Raw genomic sequence first — 17,775 nt, 5'->3', positions numbered from 1 at the left:
CAATTCGACCCTTTGACCTGCTGTACACTTTTTTAAAAATCTTCAAAACTACCTACTTTTATGTTTTTTTTAAATGCTAGAAACCTGCACGAATAATTATTTCATTCAACCAAATCCCCTTCCTCTCATCTAAAACTACAAATTTTATACCGTTTTGAAGCCTCCGGTGTGATTTTCATTTTAATTATTTATGGAAATTTCAAATTGCTCTGAAAGGTCAAAAATACTTCAAAATCGGTTGTTTTTGAATCGGGTGATTTGATTTATGCAGACTAATTAGATAATATCTCAACGGAAAACCTACTCGTGGTACATACTTAATCTACCATTTTTAAAATTTGATTTTGAAAATTTTTTCTGGAATTTACAAATAGGTTCAAAATTCTTTTTGAATTAACGTTATTCATTCCCGGAATTCCACTTGAACCACTTTCGTATGCAGAGGTGTGTTTAAGTATGTATTTTTTGCTTCAGAGGAAGACTTTTTGCCGCCGACTCCTTCCGTCCCACCAATCAAAAGAAGTATTTGAACCAACAAAAGCCTTTTTTTGGATCACACCAGACAATACATCATCAAATTAAATTTTTTGAGCTGAATTTCATTTTTAAATTTTCAATAAATTTCTATAAAGAGGGTTCAACTTTTATGAAAAACTCAAAATTTTCAAAATTGGTATAGAAATCTAAAATTTGTTTTATGTTTTCGAGCCCTTTTAGAGCCTGTAGCAGATTTTTAGATTTTACTTTGCTTTAAAAAAATTCTGAACTCCATTTTGGTGTTTTTATGACAATTTTTCTTAGAACTGAAAAATTTAACAAACATTCTGAAAGTTTTAGAAGTAGATAGATGCTGAAAACCATCATCAATCGATTCAGGACATCAAAAACAGCACACGGATCAACTCTCAGCTTTCTACTACAATTTCTACATTTATTTTGATATTTTTCATGGAAAATGGTTCACATCAATTTCCAAAAATTTCGCCAATATTCCAAACATTATAAATTCAACATTTTGACTTGATGGTGTACTTTTGGGTATTGTTTCAGTTTTTTTTTATTTGGTCCAAAAATTCTTCTGACATTTGGGACACCTTATCTTTGATGAAAAATTTCATTCTAAAAACAGAAATTGTGAGTTGTTGTCGTTGTTTCCCTATAAGCGGTAGGCCTGTTGGACTATCTGCTATGGTGTGGAATTTGCTGAGGATGAGTTTGAGGTGTTGGTGAGTTTCCTCCTCGGTCTCCCTCTGCATCTTTTCCCCGTTGGTGTATATTGGAGGACCTGTTTTGGGGATCTTGTATCCTGCATCCTTTTATGATTTCTCCTATCTTTCCTATACTTTTTCATCCTCTTCATGACTGTGTTCACCCCGAGATCTGCTATTATTTTCTCAGATGGGACTCTGTCTCTGAGAGTCACCCCTGCTGTTCTCCTCATGAATTTCATCTCTGCTGCTGTTATTCTTTTTTTATCAGATTTCTTCAGTACCCATACTTCACTTCCATAAGTCATCACTGGTATTGCAAGAGTATCATACACCTTCAATCTTGTTTCTTTTCACACCTTACTACTTCTCAGGGTCCTATTTATCAGTCCTGTGACTCTCAGGAACTTTGCAATCTTTCCACCAACACCTACTTCTCCTTGGTATGATATACTGCCCTCTGTAGTTGTTCATAGAACTCTTTGCTTTGTTCCTTTTTTCCCTCTTTTGGTGCATATACTCTTGTAAGAAAGTCTTTTTTCAATCGCATCCTTGCTGAGAATACAATTCTTTCATACTATATGTTGTATGAGTCGATGTTTTTGCGGTGTTTATTATGTATGTGTAACATCACTCCGCCTACAGCTCTGGTTTTCTTGTCGACTCCGCTGTAGATAACGATGTAATTTCCATTTCCAGATTCGATTGTTCCACTTCCTTTCTTCTTCATTTCAAACATCAGGGCAAAGTCTATATTTCTGCTGCTTAGAATTTCCTTTATTTCTGCTTCCTCGGCTGCATATCCTCTTACATTCCAGTTTCCAAATTTGTATTCTCTTTCATTAGCAGGTGTTTTATTTTAACCAGAGATTCACCTCCGCCTGGGATCCCATAGTTTCATTGGTTTCCTGTTGTTTGCGGATTTTGAGTAAGGTTGATTTTCATCTGACTTAGTTACCAGCCATGCCAGATATATCACGTCCGCCGAACATTTTGTGTCATTTTACTGTCACCAACTCGCCAAAACATCGTCAATTCTGTGTCAAGGAATTTCAACCAATCAGAAAAGAGGTGGCTCCGCCTACTTTCCAGTTTCAGGTTTGACGAAGATTTGACGCTGTCAGTAAATGGTCAAATTTGCGTCAAATTCGTGTCATGCAATCCATGACACAAAATTGGCAAAAAAATGACATAGTATTGACAATTTTTCAAGGACACTGAATTGACAATTAATGTAGTGAAACAACAACAAGTCTTTGACGTGATTTTGACGCTTATGTAACAGTTTAATGACATATCTTAAAAATTGTCATTTGTTGAGCAATTTTTTTTTTGTGATAATTTTTGAGTTACAAAACCAATCAAATTTTTTCCAAAATAAGTTTTATACCTACATATAAAAAATGTTACACCCCTATCAATGCATATTTTTGAAAATTATGTTATGAATTGCAAGTGGGTAGGTACTTTGAAAAAAAATAATAATAAGAAATTTTTGATACCTATTTTTAAAAAAAAATAATAATTGAAATACCTACGACCTACCTATGTGCATTCAATTTCTTATAAAATTGAATATTACCTACCTATGCAAGAAATAACATTGATTTTTTATTAGGTATGTAAAATTGATAGAATAATTTAATGGGCCTAAATTATGTAATTTCAGATCTAATCGAGGGCAATTTCGCGGAATCTACAAATAGGTTTTTCATTTCCAAGTATTTTATTAAGTATATTAGGCCTACAAACCAATTTAAAATTTTATGTGTATTTAATTGACACTTTCGCGCTCACTAGGATCGCTACCATCGCCGGCTACTGTGTGACGTATAGAGGGGATCAAATACATTGGTTATATGGGAGAAATGTAGTTTTTCGACTTTTGAGTAGAAATGAGTGCATTTACGTAAATTTTGAATAGAACATTTCTTGAAGAGAATTGAATTTCCCGTCGAATGGTGTAAAAAACATTCATTTTCGTGCAGAAACAACGACTTTACGAAGCATTTTCATTCACGGATTTTCATGTAAGTGCACTTTAAATTAAAATTACTCGAAATTTTGATCGAGCACATAGGTTTTTTAGAATACCAAAATGTTCACTATTTTATCCTCTTCAAAATGGTTGTTTATCCAAATCGCTAGCGTTTACCGTTCAGAAGCAATTAAAGCTCAAAGTTGTAAAAACTAGTGATGCGGAGTAAAAATCGATCTTTGAATTGGAATTACATATAAATGCCGGCGAGCATGTAGCTGTGTTAATAAACCAAAATACGCGAAATTTTGTCCTCTTTGCGTTGGTTTTTTACTCAAAACTTTAGCTTCTACCGTTCAAAAGTTCTTCTAGTTTAAAGTTGCTGAAAGTGATCAAAAGTGATTCTTATCACCTTATCACAAGAATGTAAACAAAAGACAAACATCACGCGGATCCGCCACTTTTCATGACTTTGAACTGCAATTACTTTTGAACGGTAAAAGCTAGAGGTTTGAGTAAAAAACCAACGCAAAGAGGACAAAATTTCGCGTATTTTGGTTTATTAACACAGCTACGTGCTCGCTAGCATTTATATGTAATTCCAATTCAAAGATCGATTTTTACTCCGCATCACTAGTTTTTACAACTTTGAGCTTTAATTGCTTCTGAACGGTAAACGCTAGCGATTTGGATAAACAACCATTTTGAAGAGGATAAAATAGTGAACATTTTGGTATTCTAAAAAACCTATGTGCTCGATCAAAATTTCGAGTAATTTTAATTCAAAGTGCACTTACATGAAAATCCGTGAATGAAAATGCTTCGTAAAATCGTTGGTTCTGCACGAAAATGAATGTTTTTTACACCATTCGACGGGAAATTCAATTCTCTTTAAGAAATGTTGTATTCAAAATTTACATAAATGCACTCATTTCTACTAGAAAGTCGAAAAACTACATTTCTCCCATATAACCAATGTATTTGATCCCCTCTATTTTCAGTTCATTAAACTTCCGATAGATGCCAGCCACTCCGCGCGAAAGTGTCAATTTGGGTATATGTGCTTGAGCATTTTTTACACTGTTTTTATTGTTATTAGGTACCTACTTAACTTACGTAGATGCAGAAAAATTATTTAAATACCTTATATGCAGAAATTCTCTCAAAATCAAATATTAATAATTGGGTACTTATTTTAATTTATTATTCATGTAAAAAAATTTAATGAAATTGGTAGGAAAAATTTACTTATCTGCTATGCAACATTTTTAAAAAACACATTAAAAAATTATAGGTATCCATAATTTTACACAATATATTGCCTTTAATGTCTAAGTCAAAGACAAGTCGGCGTAGCATGTTGGTTAGGTATAGGTTGTAGGGTAGATAGACATGTAGGGTCCCAGGTTCGAATCCCAGTTAGGTAAGGAATTTTCGAAGTTGAATTTGAATTTCGGTGATACTAATTGATTCCTATCTATACCAGAAGGGCAATGAAAGTAGAATTGCATTCGTCAATTAATTATTCAATTTTTAAAAATTAATTTTAATTATTCAAATTTGTCAAAAAACAGTCAAAACATCGTCAAAATATCGTCAGGTATTTGCCAATAGATCGCCAAAACAACGACACGTTGTGAAGTAGAGTCAGTACTTTGTCAAACGCTCTAACGTAAAACCGGTTTGGTGGCATGGTATTGACGCGTTTTCGACACTTTCAACCTCTTCCTGATTGGTTGGAAATTGTCAAAATAGTGTCAAACGCACTGTCAAAATTATCACGCCAAAAAAGTGTCATTTTACAGTCCTGCTTTGCACGGTGGGACGGTGATAAGGCTGCTATCTGGGCCTCTGTACTTGCCTAGTCCTCTTTTAGTCGCGTTTTACAACAGGCAGAGGGTACCATAGGGATATTCTTGACCCATCCCTACACGGGTTGAGAAATTTTGAGTGTATGCACAAAATTAATTGAAGTTCATCATCTTTTGACCAAAAACAACTCTTTCTTACTACTTCTAACTACATCAGCTAAAAAAATTCCACTTCCGCCAATTTTCATACTCAATATCCATTTCAAATCACACCTACGAGTTTAATAAGGAACTTTATGGAAGAAAAAATTGGAAAATGATATAGTTATGTGAGTAGGTACCTTAAAATACATCTGGAGTATGACTATCTCTAAGATGAGTATAATTTTCGCAAAATGCGAATAAAAATCAAGACGCACATTCAACCTATCAGCTTCATCTTTCATTAAACCATATTCTGGCGTAAGTTTTCTTTCACAACGTGATAATCCACTCTAATACCAGATTATTAAAAACAAAACAAAAAATTATTCGCAACCAGAGCATATCGAATAAATATACGAGTAGGTATATTCTCTTCTCAGACGATGAAGCTGTAATACATACTTAACGTGTCCCTTTGAGGGAGATGTGCGAAATTTTAATAGGACTTATCTCGATATGACCTAGCTTTCAAATGATCCATTCTCGAGGAGTGCTTAATACAAATTCATCGATTATCCAAGAGCAGCTGAGAGTTCCGTTATTACACAGTCTCGTTGACTAAAAAACCATAGGTAGTGGTACGAGTATAAAAATTGACTAGATTTCACCTTAACAAACAATACTCTAGAGCCTATAATACGTACTACGAAGAATAGAGAAATCGATGTGTTGAAACCTATAGTAATAAGTAACGTAGGTATTAGATAATTAACAACAATACTATGTATGTATTATGCAGTATTTATCTAGTCGTATCCTATAGGATTATTATGTCAACTTTTAAAATTGTTTTTCAAATTTCAAAAAAAAAAAAAAAAAACAGAACTTTGACGTTTCACACATTTTGAATCATTATTACAAAATGGACCATGTTATAAAACTCATTTAGAATAATTTTTCGTATTTTATTTTTTGTAGATAATTGCTTTTTTTTCGTGTACTAGTGAAAATTACATAATTTTATAAAGATGCCAGATACTTCAACGTACGCTCACGCATCTTCGAAATGGTACTCATCACAAGTTCACCGCACAACTGTGCTAATCTATTTATAAAAGTTTTCACTGTTCTTAATTATCACCGACTTAGCGATTTTAATTTTTTTTTCAACGGTGGAATAATGTAGTAAAAGAGGGTGGGGTGGGCTCGTAAATGCATATTTCGATTACGTACCATATTAAATTATCGTAGCACGATTTTTTACTCAAAGTTGACTCGTGTGCCGTAGACAAATAACTTATTTAAACAAATGACCAAATGTTTGGTTGTTTTGCTTAATGTACGATTACATTAAGTGACGTCACGTGTATAGGGTTGATTATTTCAATAAATCTAAGTACTTACTCGATCAAATTAAATGATTAAACGAAGTAAAAATTTACTATTATTAATCGCAATGATTTCGCAATACGGTAAATGAAGTGGTAAAATTGGAAAAAAATTTTCAGTTGTTAAATTAATTATTTATTCGAGCGTTGATTAGCGTTGTTGGACGTATTTTCCTGTATGGATCGAAAATTACGAAGTGGCTTGGTTAATTGTGGTGAAAAGTGATTCATATCACATTCACTTTGTATTCTACCTACTTAATGATCGTTAAAATGGAGAAATGTGTGATGAAATCGTCTTTTCAGACCTTCGACGATCGCTTGGAATTGTCTCAAATAGCTCATCTAGTTGGGTAGAATGACGATAGGTACCAATTAGGACTTTCCAGGTACACAGTATAATCAAATCAAAGGTCCTATTCTGATATAGGTACATTTGATGGTCACATATTGGTATTATACCAAAAAGATGAAAAATAGTTGACCACAAAGTACACAGTCAATGTATTAAACTACCTATCTATGAAACAAATCAGCACGAATTTTGACTGAATCATAAGACTCGGAATACTCGCTGAAAATCTTATCAATTCGTCATATATTATGTCGTGCAGATCACCTATAAAACACACAGGAAACCCTAAATCCAATCCAGTTACCCTTGATAGAAAATAAATCAAACCAACCAGCTGCATAATGATGAAACTGGCGAATCGAATTAAGCTTTGTTTACGGAAACCTGCGACAAATCGACACCCTCTAAAGTTGATGACACACTTTTACCACCATCGAACCTTAACTAAGAGACTAGGAGTATTTCGCAGACCATTAAAACAATCGGAGGAGGCGATAAAAAATTACTATTCGACGCAGACATAACATTGGTCCTTGACCTAGTACAATAACTTGCACTTGGTTGCCTGGCGATTGGATCGTTTCTGCACACAATTCCTTCTAACGTTCCGAGTAGGAAGTAACCAGTCATTAACCTCAAGCTATTGTTTATCTTGTATACTAGTACCCGTATACATAATATGTAATGTATTGGCGACGATCTTGATATTTATTAGAGTATTGGTAATGTCAAAATTGTTATGCTGCAGCTTTGCATCGTGCAGATTATTTCAAATATAGATAATTAAATACGCTAGAGCTTCGACTAAAATGGACCTAACGTAATTTACCTTATATCATACCTTCCCTTTGCTCTCTTGATTCAGATTCATTCTATAGTAATGTAGGTATCTTTACGTTATTATTTTTTCTGTGTTTTCAAATTATAACGCACGCCTGACGCCGCCTGTTTGATTAATTCCACTTAATGCCGGATAATTAATGTTTTAAAATGTGTTTGTTTTTTGTTTCTCAACTCAACATTGCATTAGGAATATATTTACGTTTGTTATGACTCGGTGTACCGAGAATAAATTGCAACGAATTTATTTGTTCAGCGGATTCGTTAGCCCTTTTCCTCAAATGTTGTCATTAATTCATTATGTGTACTTATACTCGCTACAATGATTAGGCCAAGAGGAAAAGATGCGCAATTTTGCTTATACAATGGAAGCATTGTATTTTTCAAAAATTTATTTAGGATGAGAAATCAGATTGAGGAAAAATTCATAAAGAAATTTTATATTGAGGAAATGAAATGCTACGTATATTTTCATTGAGCCTTGGACGTGGATAGAAAAGTATTACTGGCTGAGGCCTTTTCAAGGAGTCTTCTTTTGAATGTAGATTAAATACTTGGTCGTCTGTAATGAAGATAATTTTTGCATGTGTCAAGATTTTATTTATTTTCAATTAAGCTAATTAATTTTTTTATTGCTAATTTATTAGTTTTCACTGTCAGCTTTGATTTCACCGGACCGTTCTCTAGCTCTATGAAGGATTCAGATGGATACCATGTGATCATGGTTCATGGATATTTTATTGGATAATTTTGTTCTTAATTCCTCAACTTACGAGTATTAATGTCTCATCCATGGTTTGGTTCAAGTCTACAAAAAAACAAAGATTTTTTTCTCCTTTAAAAACTTCCCGTTCGTGGGCTACTTTTTCAAAGTTTCATGTCGGAAGTTTTTTTGAAATTTTTCTTGACATTGACTTACTTTGGTGCGTATATGATTCTGCTCTTCATATTTAGAACAATTTTAAGGATGAGAAGTTTCTTATTTGATGCAATTTTTTGTTGAAAAATAAAAAACAAACTTGTGTGTTTTTTTTTGCCAAAAACTTTTTTTTGAGGTGGGGGGGGGGGGTGAAACGAAAATTGTACGCTTGTTAAAAATTGAACTTTTAAAACTTGTTTGAAACGTATGTATTTTGAACATCATTTCAATGTTAGTAGGTTTTTTATGCTGAAAAACGAATTTTTTTATTGCAAAATTGATTTTCTTTTTCTGTCAGGTAAGTATGTAGGTAGATGGTAAAATGTAATGATCAACGGATGTCATAATCAAAATTGTGTGGAATTTATTCAAAAATTCTACTAAAATGAAAAATTAATAAAAAATGAGATTAGAAAGTTTCTCAAAAAATTAAAGAATTAAACATAACATAAAGCAATAGGTACTTTTTACGTTGCCAGGAAAAGGAGCGCTTTCGTACCAGAACAGAGGAGTGGGAAAACGCACTTTCACAGTATCATTATCAGTAATAAAAAAATCTTTTACGAACGAATTGATTCACTTTTTTTGAAACATTTGTATACTTAGCTATTGATCTGTTTACAATCGAATCGAATCATTCACGAACGATTCGTAATTAAATAAATTGATTAATTTCCTGATGAATCATTCACAAACGGATCAACGATTGATTCACTTTTTGTGAAACTATTGTGTAGGAATTGATAAGTTTTCAAGCAAAGAGTGAATCGAATCAAATCATTCACAACCGATTGGTGATTGAACAAATTGATTGATTTCCAGGTGAATCATTTGGGAACAAAATATTCAATTTTTAGTGAATCATACACGAACGAATTGATTGATTGTTGGTGAATTATTCGCGAATGAATTGATTCGTATAAGTGACTCGTTCGCGAACGAATCGATTCATATACTCAATTTTTAGTAAATCATTCACGAAAAAATTAATCAATTTTTAGTGAATCATTCGCGACCGAATCGATTCATTTACGTAATTTTTTGGTGAATCATTCATGAACGAATTGAATAATTTTTGGTGAATCATTCGCGAACGAATTGATTCCTATAACTTGACTCGTTCGCGAACGAATCGATTCATTTTGCTCAATTTTTGGTAAATCATTCATGAACGAATTAAATAATTTTTGGTGAATCATTCGCCGAACGAATTGATTCCTATAAGTGACTCGTTCGCGAATGAATCGATTCATTTCGCTCAATTTTTGGTAGATCATTCACGAACGAATTGATCAATTTTTGGTGAATCATTTGTGAACGAATTGATTCCTATAAGTGACTCGTTCGCAAACGAATTGATTCATTTACTCAATTTTTGGTGAATCATTCTCGATCGAATCGATTCATTTACCTAATTTTTTGGTGAATCATTCATGAACAAATTGAATAATTTTTGGTGAATCATTCGCGAACGAATCGATTCATTTTGCTCAATTTTTGGGAAGTAAATCATTCACGAACGAATTTGATTAATTTTTGGTGAATCATCTGTGAACGAATTGATTCGTATAAGTGACCCGTTCGCGAACGCATCGATTCATTTACCTAATTTTTGATGAATCATTCGCGAACGAATTGATTCGTATGAGTGACTCCTTCGCGAACGAATCGATTCATTTACCTAATTTTTGGTGAATCGTTTACGAACGAATTGAATAATGTTGGTGAATCATTCGCGAACGAATTTATTCGTATGAGTGACTCGTTCACGAACGAATCCATTCGTTTACTAAATTTTTGATGAATCATTCCCGAACGAATTGAATAACTTTTGGCGAATCATTCGCGAACGAATTGATTCATATAAGTGACTCGTTCGCGAACGAATTTATTCATAAATTAATGAATTCGTCGATTCGTTGACGAATGATTCTCTAAAAACGAATCTATTCGTTCGCAAATAGTTCTTTCAAAAAATTAATCAATTAGTTCCTGAATGATTCCCTTGAATGAATTGATACTCATGACGAACAATTCTCTGAGAAATGAATCAATTCATACGTAAACAATATTCTTTTGAAAACAGATCAACTTGTTAATAAACGATTCGTTAGGAATGGTAGAGACTTTGTGAGATTTCAAGTTTCCTCGAAATCGGTTCAGCTGTTTTCTAGGAGTAATGAGTTTTGAAATTTCTCGCTCGATAAACTTGGAAGCTATGAAATTTTGGAACACGATGATGATGACGAAATGTCAGGCTAGTGCCCTAGTTGTCAAATTTTCAATTTGATCAAAATCGCTTCGAAGGTTCCTGAGAAAATTAATTTTAAATAAATTTTTGTGCAAATTCACCCCATGCGGATTTTTTACGTGCGTGTACTTGAGTAATGACTTAGCACACAAAATCAATTTACCCCCCAAAAAAAGTATTTTCAATCTCATATTATACCTACTTATCCTTCGAGTCAAAAGATCACGTTTTCTACATCGTGCACAAATTTTTATTCTAAATTTTTTCGCCAATTTTTATTTCAATCTCTTCCTGAACAATCATCGTGGATCGCCTCGGGCACTAAATTTAATTAATTATAAGTTCGTTGCGCTTTTACGGGACCGACGTACGAGTATCAAAAACCTACCATACTATAAAAATGACATACACACGAAACATTGACCTAAAACAAATTACCTTGAGGTACCGCGTTCGGCGCGTTTGACACAGCAAGGAAATCGAAGCAAAATTTACGAATACGAAAAGAGACAATAGCATAGCGAAATAAGAGGTAAAAAAAAATACTGCACATAATTTACCTGTAGAGTCTCGAGAAATATCTGTATATAAGTTTAAAATTTATAGTAAAACATTCGTATGCCTAGTCAACGATTTGGATCAAGGTTAAATTTCATTAAAAATCGAGTACCTACGATATTACGAGTAAATTAAATACTCGATCTGCGCTCGTTTTTTTCGGTATTGTTTTTAAATGAATTATTAATGCAGAATAGCAGATTTTTTTTGCTTTCAAATTGAAACGTTATGGAATAATTTCTGCAAAGATGCGTGGGGTATGGAATATGGATACCTTATCCTATATGTTCGTCGCCATTAAGGAGAGTATTATTATTGTATTTTTGCATTTCAATATTTCGAAATTAGTATATGCATATTTAGGGCGGCATATGCATATCAAGGTGATGTTTTTTTTTTGCCCACGATGTGCAGACTTGGCAAAAAGTCCATGTCATTGATTGCTCCTGTCAAGACAACGATGCGATGGTGTCGTTAAACTCGCCCAGGTATTATCTGCGGATTAAGATCATACTCTTGTTGGTACGCAGTACCTAGGTATAGCCTTCGAGGCATGACTTCATTATCGTATTGGAAACATCTCCAGCCATCAGCAAAATTCGTTGATAGGTACTTTGTTAGAAATTCTGTTCATTATGCAATTTAGTCGCTTTGAACTCTGAAGTAATCAAACGTTTAGTACAATAAAAGGTCTCGGGTGTGTGATTTGTAATTAATGGTAATGACTAGGATGAAAAAAAATTTTCGCCAAGAGATCTCTATACGTAGGTACGTTGTGTGTGCCCTTGAAGCGTGCCAGTTAATTTTTATCGAATTAAAAATATACGTAATGTGGAGGAAATCGAAAAAAAAGGGGTTGTAAAAGATCAAAGGTCCAATTTTGTGAATTGATTTGAAGCTGTTCTTTTTTCAAATCCGACATAGAAAAATATAACGAACTCGAAAAGCTCGGTAATTTTTTAATAACCGTTTCCCGATAAGATAAAATTTCAAATTTAAATATTTGTTCTTATATAAATTCAAGTAAATTGTTTATTAACCTCTTTTTTCACGTTATTTTATTTTTATCTGCTCGAAAAATTTCCTCTACGAGATTCTATCTCCTCGTATTAACAAGCACGTGAAAATATTGGGTAAAAAATAATCGCAAAGGTTAATGCCTCGCTTCTGAATGACTTGTTGGGTAGCATATCGATTCTGCTTATCGAAATTACTTTCATTGTCCAGATTAAATTTATGGCAGATATACTCGCACATTCGAGCTATACGCAGCAGTGGGTTCCCGGGTACGTGAAATGATTCGAGTAAACCGTGAAAATGTAACCGTGACCTTTACCAGCATACGGTGCAACTACCTTTAAATTGTACTCCATCTAGGTTAACTGCGATTTAATAAATTATTAATCGATAACGTACCTATACGTCTTAAGCATCTGATGTCTAGATACGAGTATAGCGAGGCGAATTTATATTATAGGTGTCATTTTTCATTCACATCGAACGATTCTAGGTGAAAAATGAATTATTTTCAAGTTCACCGAAGTATAATAAATGCGAATAAGTGCAGTGTGTTTCGTCGTCTAGTAATTGATTGTTAGGTATTCAGGAAGTGGTAAGGGAGGTAGAAGGGGAGAAGTACATAGTCAATTACTCTCGATGGAATTTGTTTACTAGTATGTTATGATGGTTAAATATTTCGAAAATATTTAGCATCGTGTGTTTGTTGATTTAGGTCGATTGATAAGATTTTGAAGAATTTGAATGCGTGATTTTTAATGAGTGAAATAATAAAATAATGATGTTATTTCGTGTCGTTATTTCATGTCCTCATCCTCACAGCTCCTTGCTTCCTTTCGTCTGAATTTGATTTCGGGACAAATAACAAAACAGGGTTCACAACTTTAAAACGTGGCTAAAAAGAGACACAAAAAAATTCAATTTTATTATTATTAATTTTGTTGAAATCTTTAGAGTTCATACTTATTAAATTTTGCAGGTTACATGCTCGCCTCTTAAATTTTAATGGGTAATAATTTAATCTCAAATTTTTTTTACAATATTGCTGGAGTATTGGGGTAAATAAATTCAAATTTTAGAGGCACGTTTGTTCTTCACTCTTTTAATAGGGAAGGCTGATAAAAAGAATTGAATTTTGGAAATTTTTGCTGGTTTTCTAATACCCATAAATCAAAATAGAAAGTTTTCGTTGTCCATCAATTATTCAAATTTAGAATTACTTTTATTCACAACCCCAATTTTTGAAATTTTTGATGTTCCCCGAATTTAAATCAAAATACTGAGTTGGTATTTGAGATCGATCCCTCAATATGTAGCATTTTTTTTGGTTACTTGTGTTTTCAACTTATTGAAAATGAAAAATAGAACTTATGACGAGCTCTATGTCCTTCATGAAGATTGAAGGATTTAAATTCATGGAAACTGCGGAAGGCCTCAGAGTTGTAGTGCTCTGAGTCTGATCTTTCGACGTTTAGAGACCCAAATCCAGAACACCTTTCCTGTTTATTGAAAATGATTTTTTGAAGAGCATGTCACTTGCAGGGCTCAAATAATTCATGAAATTCTTTCAGAGCTTGTAAAAATATAAACTAAAACAGAAACGATCCCAGTATTTGAAATTTTTTTTGAAAAATAAGGAAAATTTTTAATTTTTTTTTTTTTTAATAATGAAAAAAGAAAGGTGAGTAGGTAATTGTTGGGTAACTGAAAACATTTTTTCAAAATTTTTCCCTTCGGCGTCGTCTCTCTCTCTGTCATGTCATAGGTAGTTTTTTTTCCAAAGGGTACTTTTATCAAAAAAATAGGAGAAAATATTATGAATTTCATGTTACTCATGAAATTTAAAGAACCCAAAAGATGTTGAAGAACAGTAACTTTTTAATTCAAAGTCTAGCATTTTTCAAAACTTTTGAGAGAATGGGGAGGATGAGTTAATTTTAAAGAAAAAAAATGTATTTTTTCTGCATTTTCACAAAATGAACTCTCCTCACCAAAAATTTTTTTCAGACAATTGCCTTTGCCAAATTCAAAGTGACCAGTGAACTTTTGTAAAAGTATTTTCCCACTTTTTTGCTCTTCAGCCTTCCAAGGGTTGAGACTTGAGAGAAAGAGCTCAGAATTTTTAGAATTTTGAATGTTTTTCTAATAAATATGCCAATGAGAATAAATGATGAAATAGTTTCTGGGGTAAATAAATTCCAATTTAGAGTTTTTTTTTGTTCTTCAGTGGCCCAATGAGGTTTTGGAGAGGGATCCCAATTCATATCAAAATGATGCTTTTGCGTTTAAAAAAATGCTAAATTTAGACTTATCTCCTTTTGTTCTTCAGCCTTGTATATTTTCTCTCAGTCTAAGCTAAGAATTGCCAGGGTGGAAGTGATGGTGGAAGAGGGATTCGTTTTTAATTATTTGTATACGTGCGTGGGTCAGTCCTGGAGATCGAGTCAGAAACCACATAGACTACATACTTGTAAAAGAAAGATTTAAGAACACAGTGAAGAACTGCCATACATATCCTGGTGCTGACTTTAACTCTGACAATAAGCTATTGGCTGCAAAATGTCAGATAGTTGTACTCATACAAACAACTTGACATTGCAAAAATCAAATCAAAGCATGTGCAAGAGAAATTCCAAGAAGAACGGGAAAAACAAAGTGAAGACAACTTGGAAGAAGAACAAGGTATTAAAGAAAAGTGGCATGAATGAAAGCAAACGGTTAAAACAGCAGAAGAAAAATCTATTCCACTCAAAGGAAAAAGAAAACACAAACCATGGATCATCGACTTTTTAGTTTAACCTAGACCACTACTCATAAGTAGGTATGCAAAATAACTCCACTGGTTATGTCGCCAACTCTGAGTAATAAACAAATGCAATAGCACATGCGTCAACAACTGATGATGTAGTGTGTCACGTGTGTGTGTAAATATGTGTATATCGCTGATAGTAGTTGTGCTATGCATGTGCTGTTGCCTTTGTTTATTACTCAGAGTTAGCGACAAAACCAGCAGAGTTATTTTGCGTATGAGTAGCGGTTTAGGTTAAACTAAAATGTCGATGCCATGGATGACTCGAGAGATACTGGATTTGATGGAAGAACGAAGAAAAGCAAACAGACCGAGTAGTGAATACACAGCACTAATAATAACAAGATCATGGGAATGTGTAGAATGGCCAAAAATGAATGGTATGATGAGGAGAAGTTCCAAGAAATAGAAGAACTGGAGAGAAGGCACACGTGGCGAAGAGAGCCAGAAACCACAAAGCAGTGGGGGAAGATCTCATGCCAGTAGACTTGATTAAATATTTAACACCTGAGTATGAAAAGGAGCTACTGAAGATAATAAATGAAATATATGATGAAGGTATGCTGCCTAAGGACTTCAAAGCAGTAAGTTTTGGACCAATACCAAAGATGCTCTGAATATAGAATCATCGCATTAATGAGCCACGTACTGAAGCTACTATACTCATCATCATAAATGCCAGAATTGAAAATAAGATAGATGAAAATCTAAGCAAAACACATTATGGCTTTGTATGTAGCAAAAAAGGGGGATGAGAGAATTGAGAGATGCAATTGCCCTGCTGAAAGTGATCATTCAAAGAGCACCCACAATGACAATATGGTCTTAATACAAATTAAAGTACAAGCCTTTTGCATTTGATGAATTCAAATTTAAGGTTTGTTTCGTTGTTCAGTCTTCCAAAGGGTAGTTGAAAAGAAGGTCAGAATTTTGAAAAATTTTCATGTTTTCATAACTGACTTGCATCAAAATGAATGATTTCTGAAGTGGGGGTGTTGTAAAGGTGTACTTTTGTGGAAACACTTCTTCATTGAGGATTTTTTTGAAGAGGCGAGTTTTTTAAAAAGTAATAATTGTGTTGGAAAATGGATAATTTATTCAACAACATGCGAAGAGGTGAAACGAAATCCTTTCGAAAAGAACAAATCTCTGTTCTCTGTTTTCTCCTCACTTTTTTTTTTATTGAATTCTCCAGAGACTTTTTTTTTTTTTTTTAAATCCAACGTAAATCAAATGATGGGTACCCAGTGATGAAGAATTTTTTAAAATTTTTTTATTTCGAGATGTCTGTCAAGTATTTGAGGAACCCTATACCACAATTTCATTAATTTTTGAACATTTCAAATGGAGAGAGTAGTCGTACGTGGTCGATTTTTGGGGGGGGGCTCCTCGTAGACCTAGAGAGATTGCTAAATCCCTGTGCGAAAATTGTGTTGTTCTTCAGTCTCTCTATGTAGAGAGACTGGGAATGATATCTGATTTCTGAAAAATTTTTATGTATTTTTTCTAATACCTACTTATAGAAAGGTACCTACAAAAAAAAAAAATGAAATGGTTTGAAAAATGAAAACAGTGATTTTGACAACTTCCATGAAGTCAAGTTTTTAAGCCCAAGATGAGGCCACGAACTTCTTAGCAGCCCATTCATTCACTTTGTTTCATTTCTTGGCTTCAATTACTCGCAGATTGAGTCGTCTTCTTGCTACTACTTGCCTATTGAAGCATCTTGAAAATAGAGGTTTTTGAATAAAAAGCTCACAGTTCTTCTTTTCGTGCTTCTAATGACTTCTATTAAGGTATCACATATTTTCTTACTTTTAGAATTTCCATAATATTTTCACAATTTTTACAAGAATCTTTCAATATTATAATTTTTTTTCAATATTTTTTTTTATTATTTAGTTTTACCAATAAATGAATTTTTTCACTCCAAAATCGTCCATTGGATCAAAACTTAGCTTACGATGAAAGAGTCTTTATCAAATTCTCATCTACGCATCAATCTTCAACCTACTGAACTAATTTTTTGATTTTTAAAATTAATATAAAAAAAATTTTGGGCTACTAGAAAGTGAAGAGAATCATAAGCTATTGAAGGTGGTTCAACAGATCATTTTTAATAATTTACAAAAAGAAAATGTTTATCCAACAAAACATGCTACTTTTCTCTCTTCATTTTTTTTTTTTTTTTTTTTTTTTTTGTAAAAATGCAGTAGATATTCAGGTTAGGTGTAGTATTTTTTCTAAAAAACTTTCAAACAATAATTTAATTTTTTTTTAAATATCTGGCAAATTTTATTATTTTTTTATTTGTAAAATTATTTTTCACTGTAGCATTTTTAAAAAAATGCTACGACCATAAATTTTCCATAATTTTTTCTTTTCATCATCATATGAAAAAAGTATGAAAAAAAGACACGTTGATGATTCTAGTCAACATGGATTTTCAATTTCATTTTCTTTCCTCAATTTCTCCTCGCGAAAAATAAAATCAACT

General features: G+C 33.0%; 1 protein-coding gene across 2 annotated transcripts in view; it reads left to right on the top strand.

Annotated features, from left to right (window-relative positions):
* LOC135841760 (facilitated trehalose transporter Tret1-like) overlaps positions 1 to 17,775 on the top strand; it is an 80,909-nt gene that overhangs the window by 34,857 nt on the left and 28,277 nt on the right. The window lies entirely within an intron of this gene.

This window comes from Planococcus citri, chromosome 3 (assembly GCF_950023065.1).
Source record: "Planococcus citri chromosome 3, ihPlaCitr1.1, whole genome shotgun sequence".
Taxonomy (NCBI): Eukaryota; Metazoa; Arthropoda; class Insecta; order Hemiptera; family Pseudococcidae; genus Planococcus; species Planococcus citri.
This window is presented reverse-complemented; position numbering and strand designations above follow the sequence as displayed.